A 20,858-nucleotide genomic window follows, 5' to 3' on the forward strand; every position below is an offset into this window, starting at 1 on the left:
CACATTCAGCAGGTATTATAGAGCCAGTATAGACAGAGAAAAAAGTGTGACCGCCAGTAACTGCAAACATGCATATTTACATGCGAGTGTTGTGTCAAGACAGAAACATATTTACTGATGCTTTTAATTGTGTTAGGAGCAAGAGCCTACTGTGCAGGACTTGTAATCTTGTTACTGGGATTATCTCCATCTTTTTTTCCTTTTATTTTTGCAGTGGGACGATGAGCCAAACTTTGAAGACACCCCTGTAGCTCTCCTCTATGTGGTCACTGACAGCTCCACTGGTACCATCCAGTTCAACCCTGACAGCATTTCTGATGTGATTGAAGCAGACCTTGATGTGACGGGTCTCCCCAGGTTGGATGATGGACATTTTCATAAATGTTGTTTTTTATCTGAAGGTAATCATTTTATAAGGTTCCTTATCTACCTCAGCACATGATACATTATGTTAAATCATTGGATCTTTATTTGCTTTTGATTCCACAAAAGTTATTTTCTCATATTTTGTTTAAATTTATTGGTTATTTCTAATAATGTCCTTAATTTGCACCTTGTAGCACAGTTTAAGGTTCTTTAAATCCTGTGTAAAATAAACACTGTCAATGTTTCCATTAAAATACAGTGCACATGACTGGATCTACAAAACCATTCCAGTTGTTTCAAGTTTTATAGACTGTTATAAACTTGAATAAAAAAGGTGAACTGAACAAAGTGAGTTGTATTTGTATTTTTTAACAATTGTTACTGAAATGAGGGTTTTCGTGTACATTTTGCGCTGATGAGAAGTTATTTTGTTTATCTTTTTCCTTCGTTGTACAAGTTTAGCACAGTTTAATTTTTTGATTAGATTTCCCCCAGGCTTTGGGTTGAGCACAAATAAATGTATTGAGTCAAAGAGTTGGTTGGATTTAATTTGAATGAGTATCATCAAATCAATTAAAGCGAGTATGCATAACTTAAAAATAAATTTTTTATAAGTAATACATTTGAGTTGGGAAAACTTAAAAAATTAAAAAAGAAAATGAGAAAACAATTGAGTGAACTGAAATTATATTTTTTAATTTTAGTTCTACTCAAAATTTTTATTTCTACTACTCAAAAACTTTGAGGTAATCAGTTACGACAAACATTTTAAGTACTTTCAACTTGTTCGAGTTTACAGTGTGCCGCCCCAATCATTTAAGTCAATGATTATTGTATTTGCTAAGTCTGCCTATATAGACAACTTGTGCATGAAGGGAATTAATCTCAAAATAATAGTTGAAGTCGCACAGTTGGTGATCCTGCAAGATACCCCTGGCGTCTGAGGTTTTGCCGTCTTCTTGTGTATGGAAGGTACAAAAGGTCATGTTAGAACCAAAGCTTGTAGGGACCATTAATGGTGGTATACAAATACCATTGTTAAAGTTTGACCAAATTTGTTGACTTTCCAACCAACCAACCAACCATCCAACCAATCTTTCATTCCTTCTCTACAGTCACACTAGAGTGCTACAATTATTCCCCCACATTCAAAAAGGTTAATTAAGATATACAACAGCGACTATCAGGACAAAATACTGTAAATTACAAAGAATGGTACCAGTCCATTTCATAAATGTATGTGTGTAGGTCATTAAACCACTTAAAGTAGACTTATCTGAAAAACCATACATCAGACACAGGGATATGAATGAGCAAGCTATCTTTGAAATGTGATTGACTTGATGTATCTGCTGCCATCCACTGATGTCCCCAACTGAACTGCTGTCTCGCCGTTGTATAATGCCATGCTTTGCTTAGTGATCTATTCCCATTGAAGCCAAGATTGTGGTGGTCCTGAAAGGGGTATTACAGTCTTTCAGTGGCCTTTTAAAAGGTTACTAAATGCATGTCAGTCCCCACAGGTCTGTGTGAAAGCAGCTACAACAGGCCAAGGGCGCCGGTTTATTTTGGCTGTCAGGATGTTTAAGTAGGTCTCAGTGAAAGGTTAAAGCCAGCAGGTCAAGACACACAGGCTGATGGATGTTGGCGGCCTGCAAAAGGAAGATGCCTTACAAACAATAGGAAACACATGGATGGATACAATGTGTCTGGAGGTCATAGTCATAAATCTTATCAACTTTGGAACAAGAAATGGTGTACAGGGAGCTAGTAAGACTGGCCTGTGATGTCAGGTCAATACTCCTGTCATTAGGGGAATTCATACAGTATATATGGAGTTTGATGTTGAAGAAGATAAGTGGTGAAAATGTTTCAATGACTTTGGAACTACTGAAAATTAGACCTGTCAGTATAATAATTTGGCAACAATTTGGATTAATCCATCTTGTAGTTTCATTTTTGGAACAAAGGAAAGGGGCTAAAGGGTCAGGTTTTTGCCATAAATAACTAGGGTACTTCCATTTGACACAAAACTCAAAGCACTTTGAGAATCTTTTTAAAGCGTCAGGTGTTTGAAATGTTCCATTTTTGAATAATCAACAAAACTAACAACAGAGGCCCATTAAGACTACCATATCAGTATCACAGATTACATTGGTATCCGCAGATGGCTGTTCAACATGAGTCTGGTTTTGCTCGATATTTCTGCCTGTTAAACGGCAGTCAATCCTTTCCACTGTCACTTTGCTGAATGTTGCTTAGTGCTGTGCTCATGATGGATTAATGTTGGGTCTTTGTGAATTTTATAACCAAGAGTATGGTCTTTTACCTGCTCTTTGTAAAGTATCACGATATTACATTTATTATGAATATGTGCTATACAAATAAAGAGGAACTGATTGACTTTGTTTCCAGCCAAGGAAATTGTAAAGAGCTGGAAATATAACCATAATGACACAGTAGTCGTTTATTGGACCCAACATTTGAATTGGCTTTTTCTATGTTCAGTCCAAAAGCAATACCAAGTGGCAGATTGGTACCACCTGGTAATCTGCTCATGCTGTAATTAATAACTTCCAAATTGTAACACTGCACAGTATGGTTTAAACCAGAGATGATATTAGGTCAATAAATTAGAGTCTAGTTCAGAAACCCATGTTTTCTACATTTCCTTGATCCTCCAATAGTTTGACCCTTAAATAATTATAACTGTTTATAATTTGTATAGCCCTTTTCAATACAAGTGGCAAAGTGATTCAAAGCTGGCAATGAAAATAAACAAGCAATTAAAGCACACAGAAGGATTAAAGAAATAAAATAGAGTAAGAGTTTTTTTTGAAAAGTTTGGGGGATCTGATAACGAAAGCAACGTCCCCTTTAGTTCTTAGCTTGGATTTTTGAACAGTCAGTAGAGCTCTACCAGAGGATCTCAGACTGCGCCCTGGATCAAAGAGGGCAGCTGTGGCTCAGTTGGTAGGTCAGGGGTTTGTTTCCCCAGCTTCTGAAGCCACATGTCCAATGTGTCTAAGTTGCTCCCACTGCTTCATCGACGGCATATGAATGTGAGTAATTACTTCTGATGGTCTGAAATGGTTTGAAATTGATGGGAAAGCATCCGAGGAAGTTGGGTGTATGTCGTTTTTTTTTTGTCCAATATGTCAGTGTGCAGTGTGTGGCATTAGAATAAGAGTCTCCAAAATAGTACCATTCTGAAAGTCTTATTACAGTATTTCCATGTAAAGTAGTCCCAGATTGACTTGGGCGTTCATGTTTCATTCAACATGATTTCATGGGCGGGGAAAAAATGAGCGTGGCAATCAGCAGAATAAACCTTTTTCACATCCCGTGTTACAAGCATTGTACTATTGTACTTGTGACAGGCTCACAGCGTAGGGCTTTGCTTCTCCTGCCTCCCCTTTCCTTGTTGGTTATATCAGACTGAATTGAATGTTCTGCCTTGCCAGTTCCCACACACACACTCGGCAAAAATGATTTGCATTCTCATTTCACAGATGAAACTACAGCTCATGAAGAGAATAGACACAGACGGTGGAGGTTTTGAAGGTTCCCCCCAAACTGTAGAGGCGTCATGGTGGCTTTGCTTCCCGTACTGTAAGTCCTCAATTCTACCTAGCAAGCCGGGGTTATTTGTATCTAACGCTCGTATACACAGAAATCCGACAAGTTATGATGAACCTGCTTTTGAAATCCAGGTGGAGAGGTAAATCACTTGGCACCACGCTGACAATAAAAAGGAATGTTCTGTGGGTTGTAATCGGCTTACCCTGAGGACAATGTGTCTGAAAGGAGAAAAATAACTTTTCGCCGTCGAGAAATGAAACATGTTGACAGTTGTGTTGCCAGACATGTTGAGGACATCGTGATTGTGTCAAAAAACCACAGCAGCAGGAGAGTGTGGGATCATGCTGGAACTCCAAGTGCTGATTGGATAAGTCACACCAGAGTGTGAGTACTGAGGTAAAAAAAACAAAAAAAAACGCCTTGTGGCTTATAAAAGAAAGTGAGACAAAGAATCAACAAGTCAACCACATTACTGGTGATCCTAAAAATAGATTCAATAACTGATGACATCATCTCTCATTTCTCTCAAGCCCTGTTCATACATGCACAAAAAATCCTGAAATAAGTTAACGGGGTGAGCTGCTGGTGTGACTTTATCAAGAGTTTCTCCTTCCAGCCCTCTAGTATTTTTTTTCCATATGATGTGACAACGCAGAACGAGATCAGGATAATTAACCTTGTGTGAGTGGGAGTTGGGTAGTGATGTTTATTTCCTGTGATCGGTGAACAAAAAACGGTATGCTATCGACTGTTGCAATGTTCTTCTTGCCCTTTTGTTGGCATTTTGTTTCCCTCAAACTAAACATAGCATTAAATTAAAGGCAAATATTCTCATTATAGCGGTGTATAGTTGACTTTATGCCACTTCCCCATCACACTTTTACGTCATGTCTTGCCTCAGGAGACCCTCTGCCCCCCTCTCCTGACTGACAGGGATAGTCTACTGCTGTGAGGTGTGACCTCAGAGGGTTAACGCATGTCCAATCGCCTAGGAACCAAGTTGAAAATTATGTAATACATTGATATTTTCAATAGCTTTAATGAATTCCTTGACCTAGAAAATGTATATTTTGACACCAAGATTGACGTTCTAAGTGGCTTGGAGGACATATTTGCACTTACAGATTTTACATGACCGCATGAAGATTTATTTTTGAGGTTTTTTTTGTTCCTTTATTGGAGAGATAAGACAGTGGATAGAGTTGGAAATCAGAGAGAGAGAGTGGGTAATGGCATGCAGGAAAGGAGCCACAGGCTGGAATCGAACCCTGGCCGCCCGCTTGAGGAGGACCACAGCCTCTATACATGGGGGGTGCGCACTAACCACTGTGCACCAGCACCCCAAATGAGTTATTTTTCAAAGGTACGCTCAAACTTTTTTTCTCCATACTTTTGGATCTTTTTAATTGGTCATTATACGTTTTACAGTAATCTCTAAATATGCACACATGTCCATGTGGCCTGTTCTCAAAGGGCTTTCAAGTTCTTCTCTCAGTAAATCTCCAAATATGACAGCTACATTTCTTTGTGCATGTGCGCTAATTTTAATTTTTCTCCAGCGCAATTAGCATGCCAATGATACTAATTGCGAAAAAGGGGGATTGTGAGGAAGAGGGAGCTCAGGAAAAAAAACAAGCAGAGATCTGAGAGAGTAACAGGGGGGGGGATGTAAAGAGAGAAGGGAAAGGGGTGGGGGAGCTAAGAACAGCATGTGCTGTATCTCCCCAGCCGATCTGTGGTGAGAGCTACACGGAAGCCTCTGCTAAGCTCCCTGAGAATGCCGCCATCACCCATTGGGGGATGCGGAGTAATTACAGAGAGCTTTTGTCCCTATTTGCCGACAGTAATAAGCCTGAAAGCCCGGCAGCTTAGGCATTAGATAATGAAGATTCACTCAGTGTAGTTAGAGCTAGTTATCTTTTATCGTTTACATGGCATGCTTGTGGCTTTGAACCCACTTTTCCTCCAGGTTTTTTGTCACCTTTTGCTGACCCATGAAGTCTTGTTTATATTCAGTTAGCCTTTTTTTTCCCCCCTTTTACCGAGCGCATGTGTGCCTGTAGTTAAATCTGTTTACAGTGTGATTCAGGAGCGTACATCTGGCAGTGTCAGCGGTACACCTGGAAGTTATATAAAGTACTGAAGATGTAGAACATTTTCCTGCTTTGTATGCGAACAACCGTGTCAGTATCTGTACATACATTTTTCTTATCGTGTCCTTGCCCGGGAACATCGTGAGTTGTACACTTTCAGCACGCACATCTTGCTTGTCCTCACTCCTACAAGACACGCGTTGTTAATTATGAATTAGCAGTCAATAGATCCCATCTGCACAGCTTAAAAGCAGAATATATATTACGTCTGACAATGTCACTAGAGTACCTGTACTGTCAAGGACTGACTGAGTACAGTTAAGCCCCTCTTACAAATTGCGAGCACTATCCTTCACAAGCAGCGTTCTTGCTTTCCACCACCCTCAAGCATCCACCTCTACAGGCTATGACTGGGAGTCTAAGATATAAAATAGAGCCCGACCGATTTATCAGCCAGCCGATAATATCTGCCGATATTAGTTTATCGGTCGGTATCGGCTAATTTAATAACAGATATGCACTGATGTTACTAAATTATTCACCAGTCAGATAGCATCTAATTTGAGTTCATTGTATTTTCAGTAGCAGTTCTCTTTCACCAGCAGAGGGCGCTATATGGATTACAACAAGCATCATCTCTCTCCACAGTGTCAAGCGGTTACTTTCCAGTTGAGCGACCATCTTGTCTTCGTTATATATATTTTCCACAAGTGTTTGATCACAGCATATGGGGAGTCGACACAATACATTGATCTCTACAGATTTCATACATCTAAGAAAGATATCGGCTGATATATGGGATTTTTTTCCCCCTCCCACTATCGATATTGGTATCGGCCTCTAAAATCACATATCGGTCGGGATCTAAGATATAATGAAAAGGACAAATTCTGGCCTCAAATTTTCTGGAATGTGTCTGGAATTCATGTGGAAAAAGCAGCGTTCAAGCACGTCCCGATTAATCTGTGTCGGAAAAATCTCTCAAACACATTTGGCCAAAAACCTGCATGAAAAAAAAATCAACGACAGAGTATTTGCAAAAGGCCATAACATTTATCGATCCACCAGAAACACTTTCCACAGCTGAGGTGAGGAAAGAAACGAACAAAATCTCAGCCTCAAATGTTTCCTGTGATAAAAAAAAAAAAAATCTCTCGGAAGCACAGGTCTTTGATGTGCTGGTTCAGCCCCATGCCCTCTGCACTGTTGATTATGAGATTCTGCTTGTGAAGCTGACCTTCTCAAGCCAGCACGCTGATCAAATGTTTGCACTTGTTTTTTTAAGGTGAATAAAATCCTCAGGGGTATTCTAGAGGAAAAAAATGTTATATATGTGAGTGTTTTTTCCCCCCACAGGTAAAAGCTCTCACCAAACAAGGCCATGCTGTGATACAAAAAATCTTCCCATTTCAGCACTGAGAATCACCACCTCGGCAGCGACAAAATAGTCTCAAGACTGCAGAAGAAATGCTAATGGACATAAGTGAGTGGGGGGGTTTTCTCCAGTTACGCAATGCTCTCAGAGTAAAATCTCAATGTTCTAGCGCAGCACATGACGTAATACCAATGCAAAGAATGTGCAAAACCTGCCCTTTGACCTTTGCTGTTTGAATTGGTGGTGAGAAAAGGTGTACAGGTCGAATATACTGCTGGGGTTGTATCAAGTCAACTTTGGTTATATTCTTTAATAATTATATTTGATTATTAATAATATAAATAAAAATATCATTAAACTATGTTTAATCTCGTTTGGGGCACAACCCTGTAATCAGGGAAATATAACCAAAATATCATTCAGATCAGTCTCAAATTAGTTACTTAATTACTAATATTATTAATAATTAATAACTATATTTAATAAATTGAAGGCGTGAAATCCGTACACAAAGCCTTTGCAAGCAGCTTATATCACAATGCAAATACACCAGTAATCACAAACAACTGCTCTCTTAAATTATAACAGAATTTATTCAAACAAAGCAACATCAATCCAAAATCAATGAACTTAATCAAACAAATAACTATTACAACTTAATCTAAGCAAACAAACATTATCAAGCAAGGCTTGTGGAAGCGGTGTAAAGGTGTAGTTGTGTGTGTGTGTGCGCGCGTAAGAGAGAGAGGAGGGGAAGGGGGGGAGATGGCTTCGTACCCACGTGGTCACTTACGATGGCGCACACCTAACAAAGACCTAGTGGTCTTATTGTCTAAAAGAGGCCGAGTTCGGCCCTTCAAGATCTGTGTCTCTGAGGCGTCTGAATGGCCGCGAGTGTACAGATCTCTATGTGTGTGTGTAGCCTATGTGAGTAATGGCCCAGTGATGGAGTTAGTCTCCAGATGTGCGTCTACACAGGAATATGTGTGTGTGTGTGTGTGTTAGTAAGAGGAGGAGAAAAGAGAGACAGAAATACGTGCCTGAAGAGGCCGGATCACAGTCCGAATCCCGCGCCACAATTCGGAGTAATTCCCTTCATTCACAGAAACAAACCAATGGCCGAATTCAAGTGAATACGGTTTACACTGGCCTCTCTGATCAGAAGAGTAATACAGTTTCTGCATCAATCAAACAATTGTTAAAAACACTCTCTAAATCTAATTCTGCCCAGACCTAATTAAGCCTCACTTGTGAATCGCAGATCGCAGAAAAAACAGATCTTGTGTCCGTCCTGGTGCAGAGGTTTTGATGGCGGTGAGGGTCCCTTACGGCAAGAGCGGCTTCGTTGGTTCTCCGTCGAGTGGAAAGATGTCCGTTGATGTCCTTTCGTTGCAGGACGGAATAAGACCGTTATCGTTCTGATAATCTGTGATAGTCTGATGCTCTCCGAGAAACTGAGATGCGTTCACTGGAGAACCCGAGCTCGGAATTTAGAACACTGCCGGCCGCGGATTACCTGCGTGCCAAAACTTAAAACAAAGGAAGATGGTTGCAGAAAACAGGAGGTGAGCTTGTGGCTCCGAACACTTGGAGGCAGCGCGTGGAAAGAGAAAGAGCAATGGAAGTCTCAGAGTTTTGTCACCTGGCCTCCTTCCTGCGGGGTCTCCCTCAGGTTCCGGTCCACCCTTTACGTCACACGTAGGTGTGAAGTACTGCAGGGGATTCTGGGATAAAGAGTCCTTTTAGGCCTCTTTGTGATCTCAGTGAATCACTCAAATGAGGCTTCTCACAGAGGTGCAGGCCCAAGTCCATTGTTTGACTGTCATAAGCCTGCATGGCCCAACAGTACACAATCTCAGACATAAAAAAGTGGAGGCTTTCCAATACAGTACAAGCCAAGCATTCAGAGAATAGTTGGACAACAAAGAAATAAGTCCATCATCCAAGACCAAATGCCGTAAATGCTTGAGTCCATGTCTGAGTTATCAGTGCAGGAGTCCGAGTCGAGTCAAATGTCCTGAAAGTCAGGAGTCTAACCACAAGCTCACCAACAATTCCATATATTGTGACTTTGACAACTTTTTCTTATGCTACTCAACATTGGGGTTGCTCCTTCCATTATATGAAATGTCCTCTTTATTTTATCAGATTCATTTATTTTTCCCTTTTTTAACACTGTTAAGTTGAACATAAGGCAGACGAGGAATCTACAAAGTGGCCTCACAAATCACAGAAAACATCTTTAAAACCTCAAGAACTGTCAAGTTCTTTGGATGCCAATCTTCTCCTGGTTTCCAGCTCGTCTCCTCCCACCTTAACCAAAGCCAGTAGACATATACAAGAATGCTGAGGACACTCTATCCTCATTGAAAACAGTTGAAAAAAAGATTTAGATCAATTTCTTAAAATTTGTATAGTTCTGTAAATGTTAGTGTTTCTTGCCCAATCACAATTCCTATTTGCCTTGAGAAAAAATCAAGTTCAGGTTGATTTTATTTATTTTATTAACATACACAGTAAGCATTAAACCAAACAGTGTGTCACGTTAAGGGTGAAATCCCAGTTAAACTCCCCCCCCCCCACCCCGTCATCCTTTGAATGTTAATTAGAAGTAACACTTAAGTTCCACACATGTATTATTAAGGGCTGTTTTATTTATTGCACCCCTGCTCAGCAATTTTCCTCAAACTGGAATGAATAATTTTACCCTAAAATTGGATTTGTTTCAAACTAAGAACCTACGCTGGATGTGTGCAGGCGACATTGGCAGAACACCTCTGCGGTCGCTGCCAATCCCTCTCTCTTTTTCCTGAAGTCTGCAGTGGCATTTAGTCATCACCAAGAGTGCCTGGTTGTTGTTAGCACTTAGACTAAGCACATTTTTTACCTGCTTATCTTATTACCCGAGGTGTCAGCTGGAAAGCACGTTGTAATTGAGGGGAGTCACCTGCCAGTTGAGGTGTTCTCATTCATTCAGTTAATTGCATTGTTTGCATTGGGCTTGGGGAGAGCCAATGACGAAGGGAACATGACAGGACTGTAATCAGAACATGTAGCCGTGATACGACGAGAGAGCTAGGATTACAAATTAGACAAGGTGTCATATTAAAAGATAAGTTAGGATTAATTAGAACAAACAATGAGTCTGAAACTTCCCTCCATTTTTCAGTCGCTCCTTGCCTGTCACATACAAAATCACCATTTCCCTTTTTTATCTTCCCTTGTCATGGTTAACCTTCACCATCAATCAAGATTTCCAAAGAAAACAAAATGACAAATCTCACTGTGAACAGAAGAACTGTAGCGTGTCCATCATTCTGAAACAACAGCAAATCAAATACTATGATATATATTTCTTTGGGGGCTCCATGTGAGGGTGCAAAAACTACAACTGAGGAAGCAAAGCCCCCTTAAGCACCCTTGTGGGTCTGACAGCTACTCAAAGGCAGATGCCACGGCGGGCTTAACAACAGAAACATATATTACTACTTCATTTTCACCTTAAAGCATATGGCAGGCACAACTACAAAAAAATAAAAAATTTTGCCTACCTTTAAAGCAGCATTCTGTCGGCCTGGCTACAGAACGAGTCGGAGAAGGCTGGGCTTGGAGTCGATCACTGTCCAGGGAGAGGGAGGCTGTTGTGCCGAAGTGTGGACATTGATGAGCGTAAGATTGTCTTGATGCGATTTGCTGCTGAAAAAAGTAAACAAAAAAAGTTATCAGAAGGGTAACCATGGCTCCCAAAAGTGTTTACATTAAGACAGATATCCACAGGACAACTGTTTATTTCCGAATGATTTGCTGAATGAACAATGAGCATTTTCCATTGCAACACCAACAAGTTGGCTCCAATAGGACCTTACAGCCAAAGGTGGTAGTTCCTGGCAGGCAGACAGACAGCTGCTGCTTTCATGATGCCATATGTGTTTTGTTCAAAGCGACAGTTCATTTCAGCAATCTGTGTGTCCAAAACTAAATTTATGTTCCACAACTGCGTGAGTACTGCACTGCTTCTGCTACTTCCAGATTTTCCCCATGTGCAAGTAGCCACAGACTCTGCTACCTTGTGAGTTTTGTGAAGATCTGACATCCCAGGCATTGATTTTGTGCTTGAAATCACTGACCAGTCAGGTGGTCTACATGGGAGAGATGACTGAGGTTTTGAGGACATAAAAATAACAAAATTATCATGAGCTAAGAAGTAAGCCCTGAGGTACACATCACAGGGGAGAACTAAAATGGTCTGGCAGAGTCTGGGTGTCCAAGCTGGGGTTGTATGCTGCATTGGCTTGATTAGTTGGTGAGGTGCAGGTGTTGAGTTTCAGCAGCTGAAGGCACTCAGGAGGCCACGCCCACCAAACACACAGAGAGAGGGCACATCCCAAGTTTCTTGGGTGTGTTCAAAAAGTAATTTTTGAGAAGGAAGACTCCTAACTGAGAGAAATGACACATAAGTATTTAAGTGCCATCCATCGCAAGAGCTGTTTGAATTCACTAAATGATAAGGGGAGGAGCTTTAATGCTTCCTTTATGGTCTCCTTAGCATAGGATACTCTGGATCAGCTTTGCACGCCTTGATTGTCATGAAAACAAGCGATCAACATGATCTTAGTAGTCACCTCCCCCTATATGGTAATTTACAATGAATTAGTTTTTAATCACAACCTCCAATGAATCAATCAATCATGTTTGTGTCACTACTTTTAGATTATACAGATCAATGTAGTTAAAGTTTAATCACTGGCAGTATGAAGCAGGATTTCTGTTGTTGGCTGACAATAACACATTTTTTAGCTCATAAGCAAAAGGGGATGATTGTGTTTCCCAACATAATTAAGATAATAAAAGAAAACATTTATCTGTGATGGTTGGGTGTGTTTATTTGCAGGTTAAAGTCCAGCACACACAACTAATGAGCTGACAGAAAAACAGAGCCAGTGTAGACTTTATTAATATTAAGCAGCTAAGAAACAAGAGTCAATTAAAAAGGCTAGAATAATCAGTGGGCTTGCACGGTGGTGCAGTGGTTAGTCATGTTGCGTCACAGCGAGGAGTATCCTGGTTCGGTGATAATATGATTTGAATTGCACATCCCTAGAAATTAAATTGTTTCACATTAAAACATTGCTTAAGCCGACTTTGAATTTTAATCAATCCAGAAAAACTTCAAGAAGCAGATTGCTCAAAATAATTGACACATATATGAAAATACACAAATTAAAAAAAAGTTCATAACATGTCAAATGAATGGGAATTAAAGATACAATATGCAGAATTATATTACAACATTACCTCACTGACAAACATAAACAATTCTCAAAACTTTGACTTTCTGACTTCTGAGATTAAAGTCAGAACTCCAAAATGTTTTTTAAAGGTCTTTAATTCAGTCAACGCAAAGTTGATTTTTCATCGGGGGTGGGGGGGTGGAGTAGCCAAGAGAATGATTCCCATGATTCTCCACCAGCCTTAACGTCATTTTTTGTTATTGTTTTGATTGAGAGCCCCCTGGTGGCGAAATTTACATAATGTGCCTTTAAATACAAAGATACATTGCCCAAAACAGATGGGATGTTCAAATGCCACAGCATGGCTGGTTAGCAACAAGGAAAGCGACCAAATTAAAATTAAATTTAGAATAATAAGACCTTAACTGACTGATTTTTTTGGTCAATGAATGGGAAATGAAGGAAGGACTTGTAAGAAAGTGGAGTGGAAGAGCTATCAAAAGACAGGAACGAACAGACGCAAGTGATGTCAAACTAATTGTATTAACACATCAAGAGGTAATCTATCTTCTGAGAAGAGGTGAGTGTTCAAAGAGGGGGAGGAAAGGTATACATATAATGAAAGAAATTAAAGACAAGTTCGATTGACGCTCACATCATACACAACCACAGATAACAATCAAGCATGTCTACGTGATGTGAATTGTGTCCCTCATTGCTGCCATGCATTTATACTCCACTTTACCTCAAAATAGAAACACTTAACATGTGTCAATCGTGGTAGGCATGGCGAGGCCTCCGTCTTTATTGTCCGTCAGAGAATTCTTAAGCTCTCAATTAAAACTTAACTTTGAAAAGTTGAAACAAGGATACAGATATACTATAAGTTGTAACCGCTTTAATAGAAAACAAAAGTAAAAACCAACAAATTTTAAAGTAGATATTGATCATATGTTGCACGTAAGCACCAGTATCTCATCCCAAAACAAAGCTGTACCTTCAGCACACTTCCTTCCCCTCCTTCCCCACTCCTCACTTAAAGGAAGAATATTCAACTTTTTGATCCAGCAGATGTCGCCCTTGAGCACCAGCCAAACTCCAACCAAAACAACTTGCACAGCATTGTAGTGTTAGCATGCTAATGCTAGCAATCTTTAGTTTGCTCATATCTTAACACTGCATGTCAATTTACCCGAATTGGCCGTGACCTAAAAATGCTTCCATGATGTTCAAATTAGCAGTGAGTACAGGATGTAATTCTTCTTTTCTCTAGACCCTCAATTAAACAACTTTTAAACGCAAGGTGATGAGCCGGACTCGGGTGTCACACTCATTGTAGACAGTAATGACTCACAGAGTTATTTTCAGAGGATATATTTGATTTCTGCTACATTTAAGTGTGAAAAATTGCATATTCCTTTAAATGTGCACTATGTAGATTTGGTAGTGGAATTTGAAAGTCGCTACCACATATAAATATTTCTATCTTTTTTAAATTTAAGTTGGAGCCCTGAGTCACCCAACTTTTAGGGCTAAGGCCCCACATGACATAGACTTTAGGACCGCCCCTGGTAAATTACATTTGAAGGATGGTGGGACTGTGAACAGGGGTTTGGAAAAGGAAAAAAAATAAAAGAGAAAGTTGCCTTTACATATACACTTTTGGACATTTTTACAGGGTTGCTCTTCATAATCTTATTTTTGAATTTGTAACAATAGAAAAATCTCAGTTTCAGGTCAATGTAAGAAAAATACAAAAAAGTTATAGAACTGGTTGAGGTACCTCGAATCCCATTTTATATGTGGGAAAGATGTGTCTGGGTCAAGACAGTGGGTCTTTTGTGTTTCAAAGTAAAAGAAAAGTGGGTTGTTGGGCGGAGATAACGGAGATGAAAGTGTGGGAATCAGTGGAATGCAGAGGGAGTGGAATGGACATGAAGGGTATAAAGAAGGTGGGCTGAGAGTTGGGGGCGAGCAGGAGAAGGAAGTGAGCAGGAGCAACGCCGGAGTGCAAGGAAGGGCGAGCCAAGTAAGCACTTTCCTGTCCATTTTTCATCAGGCAGGGCTAAATTAGGCCAGGCTCGTCTCTCTCCCTCTCTCTTTCTCTCTGTGTGAGCATCTGCTCCCACATTCCCGACACGTCTCTCCTCTCACAGAGCGGGGGTAGCGTCGCTCCGAATACCCTTCTCAGCATCCTGCCTTTTCACCGCCTCTGATTTATTAGTCGGCGGGTGCCGTCCATCACATCGTGACGCAGGGAAGCATCATGTTTTCTCTGTGTGTGTGCACTTCACCGCTCTGTTCCCTCTCTCCCTCTCCTCGCCCTCCTGCTATGATTGCTCTTTGTCATCTCGTTCGCTGTTTCATTCGGCGACTCGCGGACTCTTTGGTTGCCCTTTACCCTCTTAGGCTGGGCAATTTGTGTTCCCATAGTGTCCACCATTTGTACTCCATTTCATGGAACTGGCAATGAGCTGTAATTTGGATCAAGGAGAATACTTTGGTACGACTGCAAACTGGGATGGCCAAATCCACCGGTTGAAATAAACACCGACTCTGCTATTTTTTGGATAACTAAAAGGAAGAAGGATATTTTATCTCCAAAAAGGAAGTGCTAGTTCTAGCACTCTCTCGGTTTGAGCAAGTCTCTGTTGGGGAAATCAAAGACTTCACAGGCAGAACTCTTCCACTGGGGCCCCTCCGAGAAAAAAAGTCAGGGAAACTTCACATGAAGTCTTCTTGACAAAAAGTACAATTTCTCGACCACACTTTTCTTTGGTTTAGCGCTTGCTTCTCCTTTTATGACTAGTGGGTGAAACCAGTTACTTCCTCTTTGGCAACTTCAAATTCTGTAAAAAAAGGAAAGTCCCGTTCAGACGATATTATTGGCGGGATGTGGTGCTTCATTGTGTGTCACATTGTAAGTTATAGTTGATTCAGTGATTTAAATACAAAACTTGGGAGATGTACATCAATTTGACTTTGTATTCAATGGAACAAATGTCATGTCATGGAGTCTTTAGAATTGAACATATCCAGTTTTCAGGCATTCTTTGGTGTCCGTTTAAATGGCATGGCATGGTTATTTCTGCTTCAGACTTCAGAATGTCCCCCTTGTTTCCCAATGCTTTCTCTTTGGTTTGGAAATAAGAGCTTTGGTACTGCTTCCAAGTTTGGAACGACCCTTACTTCAGGAAGTATGTAATACATGAAAATGATGGGTCCATTCCAAAAATAAATAAAAACTTGCAGTGGTGTGTCCAATTTGGGTGGCCTGGGCCCCCTTGAAATATGATTGGCCACCCCAAGTGCCAAGCCATAATCCGGAACTGTGGATGGCAGTAACTCAAACTTTCTTCATTCTTGAACAGGTTTCTGTAGGTAGGAGGTGCTGAAGTAAAAGTTGAGTTGTAGGAATGATCAACAGAACATTCCCTCACGCCCTTTACATTACAAAATACTGACTTTTTCTATCAGGTGACACCTGCATGGACTTAGCGGCACACAACAAGCTCCATTCTGTTCTTGTCAACAGCTCCAAAACTTTCCGAGGCATATTGTTTCACAGTTTCCAAAAAATGTCCATGTACTGTATACAGACCAAGCCTGACAATATAGCAAGAATATTCACTCCCAGAACAGAGGAGGAGATGGCAAACAAAGCTGTAAACATTTAGGATCATTGCTGGAAATACCCATCATACACTTCTTTATTTGCAGTGTTTCAGCCAGCGGTCCATGCCATGTGAGCAAATAAAAGTCCTGTCACACTGACTTGGCATGACAGGGAATGCTTTAAGTTGGTTTGAATCCTATTTATGTGAACCAAGGTTAACCATGGAGTTCCACAAGGTTCAGTGCTTGGACTGATACTTTTTGCCTTGTATATATGCTTCCTCTAGGTAACACATTACGAAACACACTCTGCCATTATTACTGGCATTGCCATCTCACTCTTTCTGCAATCTCCCTCTAAAATCAACACATACTGTGCTACTCGTGCCTCCAAGAGAGGTGGATTCATTTTTTTTTGCCTGCCATGGAAGGCCATCTTTGTGATGGTGTTGATTGCTTGACTTTGTGTGTGTGTGTGTGTTTGTGTGTGTGTACATTGGAATCACAGTGCACACAGTTGGTAGCTTGCAAAGATTTCACAGGTAGCCATTACTTACACACACAGGAACTCTAGCAGAGCAAGTGTCCCCCGTCGTCCATCTCAACCTGACACCCCGGAACGGTGATGTTTTCCTTTTGGTGCCGACGGCATGGGGACATATTTCACTGACTGATGGCGTTCACTCTCCTCTCGCCGTTCCCTTCCTGTTCTTTCACTTCATCAACATCCCTCCCCGTCTTTCTTTTTATCCATCTCCATCAAGCTTGATCGCTCTATTCTCCTGTCTTTATTTTATTATTTTCCTTTACAGTGGCAGCTACAAGATACCTGTATACATACTAAAGGCTGTGGAATATGGGAGAAATCACTGTCAGAGACATTATCGCTAGCTTAATGAGAGCTTTCTTTTCATTATCCACTTTCCACTTGTTTTCATCAGAGAGGAAACCAATGAGGAAGCTAAAGAACAAAGCTCCTCTTTTCATCCCCAACCACTCAATAAAAGTCGCTTCGTCTTTAGCGCTTAGCTTCAAAATATGAGCTTTCTAGGGACAACGTTCGCATCAACTTGACATGTGCAATTGCTCATTGGGAAATTGATTTGACACTGTTTTATGAAATGAATGATGCACAATTTACTAGAACAAGGTCATAATGAGGTTCCATCTATTCAGCATCCAATAGTCATTCAAGTTGAATGCCATATTGTAAAATTAAGGTATCATTTGTCGCTGTCATGAAAGTTTTTCATACAGCTAATACAAACCAGGTTTAGCGTCGAGTTTTCTGTGATTTTCATGAGTAAATATAATCAAGGAGGTTAATCATTTTCTGTGGGCAAAAGTTCCAATCCAGAGTTCCAATCCATTAGAGAACATAGCCAAAAAGTAATACAGCGGTCGAATTTTGTTTCCCCATGTTGGAAGGCCGTAATGCTGTCAATGCTATTCTGCACTCAGCAGGCTTAATTTATGGTGATGAAATACTGAAGCATTTATTCATTTGAATCATGTGTTTTCCCTGAAAGCCGTGAAACTTGTAATATTTGAACCACTGCAGGAATAACTTTAAAATTGCATTTAATGCTCCAGAGGGATGATGTCTAGTGGTGTATGAGTGGATTTTGTTTCCTCTAACAAGAGCTCCTGTTTATAAAGCTCCTTAAAAGTAGATATCCAGGATAATTGGGTTGCACTCCCAGACCCACATTCTTTAGTGTAGTGTCGGTGTCAGCTGAGCTAATCTTTTCTCCCACTGGTTCACCATCCAGGCTAGAGGGTATAATCCTTTTTAGCAGAGAGAGTTTGTGAAAGCGCCATTATTTATTTACACTTGTTTATTAATGGCGACCAAAAAACTGTGCAGTAGAATGTCTGCAATGAATAGCAGTGAAGCCCCAACATACTGAAGACAAAAAAATTTAAATGGAGGAACCAAATATGACACAATGTGACTCTCAAAGAACTTCTCGAATTACCCAAAGAGCAAAGCAATACTGTTTTGCATGTGGCGCTGCTCCGCGGCTGACATGCACACAAGAGCTGTTTGTTCTCTGTTTTTATGGGCTGTCCTGTATTATCAAGGTCAGTTATGTTGTGTTTCCATGCTCTCAGTGAAAGACAAATTCCCCAAAGGAGCAATAAAGGCTTCAATAATTAATTTCTTGTTTTTAGCTTTACAAAGAAAGTACAACTGCAGGTGTCTTCCTGGATGACTTAAAATAATTCAAAGCTAGGTTATCAGACAGAAGCTTTTGTAAAACCATGACATGAGCACAAACAACATTATCGAAGATGTAATCTATTGGTAGGTCACCGCCAAACAACAAAGGTCAGCCAGGTTAAAATACCATAATAAGATTTACAGCTTTCATTTAACTTGACATTTATTAAGCTATTGAACTTAGCCCCGCCTTAAGTCATAAACCGCCATAGCTGTCCTGGTTCTGCACATCACCTCTCTCCACACATGCCACCACTGTCCCATCACCACAGTGAGAAAATAGAAAATACCATTTATCCAGCCATTCAGCCATTTTCTTGCGCTTATCCGAGGTCAGGACGCGGTGGCAGTAAGTACCGTAAATCAACCCAGACTTCCCTCTTGATTTTTTTTCCCGCTCCTCCTGGGGGATTCCAAAGCGTTCCCAGGCCACACGGTTGATATAATCCCTCCAGTGAATTCTGAGTCTAACGCGGGATTTCCTCCCAGTTGGGTGTGCTTGGAAACCATCTAAAAGGTAGGCTTCCATGATGCATCCTAATCAGATGGATCGATGTGAAGGAGTCCCCCCCCCATATGTCTAAACACCTCACCCTATCTCTAAGGCTGAGCCCAGCCAATCTCTGGAGGAACCTCATTTCATCTGCTTGTGTCTTATTCTTTCAGTCACTACCCATAGCTCATGACCTTAGGTGATGGTTGGGGACAGGATCGAACGGTAAATCCAGAGCTTTGCCTTCAGGCTCAGCTCCCTCTTCACCAGTTGGGTACAACTCCTGAACTACTGCCGACGCTGAGTCAATCTCACAGTCCATCTTACCCTCCCTCGGTAACAAGACCCCGAGATACTTAAACTCCTTCCATTAAGAAATACAAATGAAAGAATGAATATTCAATAAACACAAATACAACCAGTGGGCGTAGCATATCGCAAACTTTGAAAAGAATAATAAATACATGTTCCATTGGATACCCCTCCAAGCCTGCATCTTGCACTCAGACTGTTTATAAATGCGCAGGTTGCAGCGTTCTCTTCCACTCAGCCTCTTTCAGCGGAGCCCATTTAAAGAACGTGGGAGCTGTGTATCCATATAGCAGTCTGTATCTCTCTTGAGCATTTCATGTGTATTCATTACAGCGCACTCCATTTCCAATAAGAGTGATATAAAAAGTATCCTGAATAAACAGGCAAATGACGGCCAGGGGGCTCAAAGACATTACATCCTCTCTCTTTAATTACTTTTGCTATTAAATTAATGCCAAATTGATGTTTTAATCGTAAACCAAAAGTGTCTTGTTGAGGTTTATCCCAACATAGAGAAGGCTCTGGTGACATTGAATGCAAGTTGAAGGTTTGAGTCAAAAAGGGTTCTTTTGCAAGTGTGTATTTTTTTGTTTCTCTTGTCAAATCGACGGCCAAATGTCCTCAAACCAAAAAAAAAATAAGGCAAATGAAGGAGCTCCGTGCTGGTGAACAGCCAGAGGGACACTGGAGCTCGGAGTGATGCGCTAATCTTGTTATTGTTTCCAAATGCAAAATGGCTTTTTCCAAAGGCCTTTTTATCTAGCAGAGTGCAGTTTCTTTGCCTGAGTCAATACAATGTTGGATCACTGCAAACAAAATGTCTCTGGTGTCTCTTGTCTGCCAGCCAGTTGGTTGGATGCTGAAGACTTGTCAGATGCATTCCCCCCGTTCGGCTCTTTTCTTGGGCTTTTCAACACACATTAGAATCAAACTATTGACCTTTTCAGGATTTGTCACCATTAGTTAAATGTTGGGTAATTTGTTTGCTTAAATATTTGAGCATTTGGGTTTGAACAAACATGTATACTCCCAGATGAGTCGAGTATGTTATTTCAGCTCTGTGCTTGATCACATTTGCAGGTGTGTAGGTTGGGCAAGCCATGTATTTAAAAAAAATAAATAAAAATAAAAACATTTTTCCCAGTTGCCATTTAATATCTTGATCAGTAAGAACACTTCGAAATCAGCTTGCTACCTCATAATTTACTTCCTATTTTTATTGTTAGTCTTCATCTTCCCCGTTCAAACTTCCTTTTATCAGGCAGAAACCACTTTCTCTAGGTTTTTTGCTCCAGGAGGTTACTAATTTTGTCTCTCTGACTCTCTGTCAGTTTGGCTACAGTGCTGAAAAGGTATCTAGGATTGTTTTTATTTTCTTCGATTAGAGAGGAGTAGTTGGCAGCTCGAGCGTGAAGTAGGGCCTTAATATTTTTATAATAGAAAAAGTGAAATATTCTGAATTTTTGGTGCCAAAGAATAGAAAAATGTGTGCACCATGACTCATTAAAGAGGGTCTTCATTTGAGTATTTGAGATGTTTTTACATCTATATTCGTAAAAGCAAGGAG

This window comes from Labrus bergylta, chromosome 24 (assembly GCF_963930695.1).
Source record: "Labrus bergylta chromosome 24, fLabBer1.1, whole genome shotgun sequence".
In the NCBI taxonomy this organism is placed as follows: Eukaryota; Metazoa; Chordata; class Actinopteri; order Labriformes; family Labridae; genus Labrus; species Labrus bergylta.